Here is a 5884-nt window from a genome sequence, read left to right on the forward strand (position 1 = left end):
TTTCCCCATAGGAAACAATGGGGCTGCGTTAGGAGCTGGACGCGGCTTTTTTGCAGGTGTTAGGTTTTTTTTCAGCTTAAACAGCCCCATTGTTTCCTATGGGGGAATCGTGCACAAGCAAGTTTTTGAGGCTGGCCGCGTCCGTAAGCAACTCTGGTATCGAGAGTTGAAGTTGCGTTAAATATGCTCTACGCTCCTTTTTTGAAGCCTAACGCAGCCATTCTGTGGACGCTCAATACCAGAGTTATTTTAAAGGTGCGGCCAGAAAAAAGCCAGCGTTAGATACGCGGGTCGTTACCGACAAAACTCTAAATCTAGCCGTTAATGAATAAGGTATGAGTATGAGAGAGTTTTGCAGATAATATTTGCAAGAGAGGACAACAGAGGATGTATCTGATAATCTGTACATCTGCTGAACAGATGCCTTAAACAGACCAAGAATTCAATATAGGTGCAACACTTAAATCAAAAGTAGCTCTACAGGAAGGTTCCTGACCCAACGTTTCTAACTGCTGATAAACCATCTTATTAAACAAATGTTTTCAAAGCTATTTAACATAGCAAGCAAAATAACAATCAGAAACATCCATTTCAAGTTTCCTAAATGAGGTTGAAACTCTCAAAGCCTTTTTCACTATGATATGGCATAGAAAAAAAGTAATAAATATATCACATATATGGGAAAGTTGGAGTTATCTCAATATATGCTATGAATCCTCCTGCTTATGAAGAGATATATAAATGAACAAGTTTGTCAACACCAATATAAAGAGGCCTTGGTATATGTTTTATTTATGTAACTGTGATCCCCTAAACTCTAACTGGGGTTTAGACCTCAGTTTCTACAGCTTTGCTTCCCAAAACTTGTTTTAAAGGAAACATTATTGCCATGTCAATTGTAGTTACCTACTCTATAGTATATAGTACAGTGTTATCAGGGCTGTCATTTTAGAGGGTGAACTATTTTTTCAAATAAGGTGTCTTGTGTATAATAAGCATTTGAGGATAAAAGTAGCTCAAATGCTGAAATATGGAAATAACAGTATATAAAATAAACCATTTTTATTTTAATTCAATACTTCTGTTGGTTTATTTCTTCAATGTCTAACTAGTTTGGATACTCATATAGTAACTTTTCCATACCCCTAGTTATAATTATTTGTAAAACAATATATTTGAAACAGAAATTATTTCTGTTAGAACACAGTTAACTCATTAAAGCAGTGATTTCCAACAACTGTGCCGCGGCATACTAGTGTGCTGTGAAAGATCGTCAGGTGTGCCACCGTGAATTGGTCTTTTCTCGCACTCCTGAAGCGGAACAGAAGCTGGTAGCTTCTGCTACCCTATGCACTCTTTCGGACACGCAGGGACTCTCTCAACTCCCACACAGTTCTCCGGGGGGTCGGGGCTCCTCACTGGAGAATTCACTTGCCTTAGCTGCATTACAAAAGTTTCTATCAAGGAGATCTGAGCAAGAGAAGACCCGTCAAGCCAGTGGCAGCTCATGTATTTGAAGGCATCTGCTATCTGCTACGATAGCCACAAGGACTACTGAGAGATCTAATAAAGATATACAACACTCTGAAGGGTCGGGGCTCCGCTCCGGAGGTCAAGCAAACAGCTCCAGTCCTTTCGGAGGTCAAGCAAACAGCTGCAGTCATTTTATCTTCTCCCTCCCCTGTTGCAGGGGCCTATTAGTGCCGGGGGTCGACAGCTCACATATCACTGCGGCCTACTCTGAGGCCTAGGAGACTACATTCACTTGTTCCCCAGCTTCCGAATGGGTTAACTGGCCAGGAGGTTCGTGTTACTTAGCGGAGTCCGGATTGATATTCGCCTTGAAGAATAGAGGAGAGTGGGACAAAGTGGCGGGAACGTCCGCCATTTTCTGCGTGTCTGCGGAGGTCTTTTGATAAATTGTGGCCTACACACTCCGACAGTTGCAGTTTTAAAGATCCACTTAACTCCCCTTCCTGGATTCTCAAGCTCAGAGAGAATTGCCCTGGATATTAATTATATTGTTAGAGTATAGAGAAGAAGACATCTGCTTTAACTGGGTGAGACCTTTCTGTTTACCATCATATGCATTGTATGCCATTTGCCCTCCTGGCTTAACTTTTGTAATTTTTCAGTTTACTCTCATTATTGCCTGATTGCCAAGCCCTGATGCTCTTTTGTGGGCCCCATATTTATGCTTATCCTACACTGATTGTGAAACTCTTATACTGGTGCCCCCAAGCCTTAGGGACTTTAACAGTAGGATCACTTAGGCCCCAGTAGTTTCTGCTTTTGGGCTCAATATTTGTGCACTGCGTACTGCACTATCAAGCAGAACGTTTACTTGCATGGGACTATTGCATATCACCTAAGAATTTATTTTCATCACTGGTACCCCCTAGCAACCTCAATATGTGGAACTTTTGATTGTAATCATTGTGCCTCTAGCTTTGGCAATACAGTTGTAGTGACTGTCTTGCTAATAAAGCTTAATTGAATTGAATTGACTAAATTGTTTATATATATATATATACTGTATTAGGCTACAATGTGTGATTTTGTAACATTTTGGGATAGTGGTGTGCCACGGATTTTGTAATGTAAAAAAATGTACCGTGGCAAAAAAAGGTTGAAAATAACTGCATTAAAATGACCTTGAAATCTCTAGAAATTACACCAAGGGGGGGTCATTTCCAGGAGGCCCTCCAGTCTTGCCAATCAGGAGGATGAGAATACTTTATCCTTAAAAAAGCCACATCACATGGGGAAAGGTATATCAGAAGGTGCTTCACCAGGAGGGGTGGAGGATCAGCTCCATGCATTGCAGTGTGTAGGGTCGGGTCTGGCAGATACTTTGTAATAGACACACGTTAAGTGTAACTTTGTTTACAATCTGGATATTTGGTTTCATTATCGTCTGCTGCTGATATTGGGCCAGATTAGAAGTGGAGTGTTAAATTTAGTGCTCCCACATTGGAGTACGTATTACAAATTAAAAGTAACAAGTTAGCACGCAAGCAAAAGACACAGGCGTGCTTACTTCAGGACTTCGGATATAATGAGGTTTCTATGGGGCACGCTGAAGAAATGCCTACTAGTCATCGCTCACGCACTAATCTGGCACTGCGCTAGTTTCAGCTATGTTAAAGCCGAAGGTATGTTAGGAATTCTTTACATTCCTATGTTCTTCACATAGAAGAAAATGTTCTTTTTATTTTTAAACAAATATTTTTATATTTCTGAATTTTTTTTTAAAATATATATCTACAGTTGGTATTAGACATGTGCATGGCGAAAAAATTCGGTTCGGTTCCGATCGATTCGGAATTTTTCGAAGTTCGGTTCGGATCGATTCAAATTCGGAAAATTCTGAATCGATTCGTTTCGGATTCGTTTTGGATTCATTCGGATTCAAAGAAATATGGCTGGATTCGGTTCGATTCAGTTCGATTCGGTTCGTAAATTCGGCATTTCGGTAAGTGTTAAGTGGGATTAGACTAGTATTATACTGTATATTAGGTGTTAACCTAACATACTGTACAATACTAGTGTAATCCCAATGGCAATCCGAATTTACGAATCGATTCGGTAAGATTCGGTAAGATTCGGAAAATTCAGCAGAATTTTAATTCGGAAATTCGGTTCGATCCGAATTGCCGAATTTGCCGAATTTGCCGAATTTCCGAATCAAACCGAAACGAATCGCACATGTCTAGTTGGTATTGAAAAGATCCACCCTCCTTGAAAATAATTACATTTTGTTGCTTTGTAGCCTGAAGACAGACACAGTTTTTGTTTATCCAGTAGTAATTACTCAGTGCAACTTATAACATCCAAGTGAAAGATATAACACCAACATCTCAGGCAAAAATAAAGACAATTAAAAAAACAGAATCACTGAGTTGGAAAAAGGATCATCCCCTTGTGTCCGTATTTTGATGAACCACATTTTGCTTTAAATACATCATTTAGTCTGTTGGGATATGTCTCTACTAACTTTGCACATATAGACTGTGCTTTATTTGCCCACTCTTCTTTGCAGAACTGCTCCAGTTCCATTACATTTGATGATGACCGTTTGTGGACTGCAGTCTTAAAGTCATGCCACAGATATTCAATGGGGTTTAAAGGGACAGTCTAGGCCAAAATAAACTTTCATGATTCAGATAGAGCATGTAATTTTAAACAATTTTCCAATTTACTTTTATCACCAATTTTGCTTTGTTCTCTTGGTATTCTTAGTTGAAAGCTTAACCTAGGAGGTTCATATGCTAATTTCTTAGACCTTGAAGCCCACCTCTTTCAGATTGCATTTTAACAGTTTTTCACCACTAGAGGGTGTTAGTTCACGTATTTCATATTGATAACACTGTGCTCGTGCACCAGAAGTTATCTGGGAGCAGGCACTGATTGGCTAGACTGCAAGTCTATCAAAAGAACTGAAAAAGGGGCAGTTTGCAGAGGCTTAGATACAAGATAATCCCAGAGGTTAAAAGTATATTATTATAACTGTGTTGGTTATGCAAAACTGGGAAATGGGTAATAAAGGGATTATCTAACTTTTAAAACAATAAAAATTCTGGTGTAGACTGTCCCTTTAAGTCTGGGCTCTGACTAGGCCAAGCAAGGACATTCACATTTTTCTCCTTCAACCACTGTGTGTTCATTTTGCTGTGTGTTTGGGTCATTGTCATGCTGGAAAGTAAACCTTCTTCCCATTGACAACTTCCTGGCAGAGGGCAGCAGATTTTCCTAAAGAATTTGACGGTATTTTGCCCCATCCATTATTCCTTCTATCCTAAAAAGTGCTTCAGTGCCTGCTGCAGAGAAACACACACATAACAGGATTTTGCCACTTCCATGCTTTACTGTAGGTTTGGTGTTATTTGGATGGTGAGCTGTATTGGATTTCCTCCAGACCATAACGCCTTTTTCCATGTGGCCTCAGAATCTCCTAGGTGTGTTATGGCAAAGCTCAGCCGTGACTGCATGTGGCCTTTCTTGAGGAGTGTTTTTTTTCTTGCAACCCTCCCAAACAAGCCACATTTGTGGAGCGTTTGTGATATTGTTGTCACATGCACACAATAACCACTCTTTGTCATAAATTCCTGCAAATGCTTCAGAGTTGCTGTGGGCCTCTTGGTAGCTCCTCTGACCAGTTTCTTCCTGGCTTTTTCATCCAGTATGGAGCAATGTCCTGATCCAGAGAAGCTCTGTGTTGTACCAAATTTTTAAATTCTTAAAAATAGACTTCACTGTGCTTCTAGGCATTGATAAAGCTTTTGATATTTTCTTGTATCCATCTCCTGATGTGTGTGAGATCTTTTGACAATGCTTTGCCACCCATAGTTGATTGTTTGCTTCAGTTGCACTACAAGGGACTGAGATGCTCCAGGGAAACTCTTTTCATGCTGAGCTAATCAATATGCCCACAGCTAAACACAGTTGAAGGTCAAATGGCTTTGTGTGTGTTGTTGAGAAGGTGATTAGCTAGACCAGTAATTTTAGGAGGGGGTGATCCTTTTTCGAACTCAGTGATTCTGTTTTTAAATTGTCTTTATTTTTACCTGACATGTTGGTGTTATATCTTTCACTTGGATGTTATAAGTTGCACTGAGTAATTACAACTGGATAAACAAAAACAGTGTCTGTCTTTATTTCAGGCTGCAAAGGAATTATTTTCAAGGGTGGCAATTTTTTTCAATACCCACTTTATATCTATATACTGTATCTATATGAATTTAAACATATAGGCTCCTATAATGATATTATTCCCTTTCCACTATGAATAAATATATAATATTATGGTTATGCCGGCCCACTAGTCTATTTCTATGTATTTCTAATTACCAATTTGGTAAACTTTTATGACAACTATTGTGTA

This window comes from Bombina bombina, chromosome 5 (assembly GCF_027579735.1).
Source record: "Bombina bombina isolate aBomBom1 chromosome 5, aBomBom1.pri, whole genome shotgun sequence".
Lineage (NCBI taxonomy): Eukaryota > Metazoa > Chordata > Amphibia > Anura > Bombinatoridae > Bombina > Bombina bombina.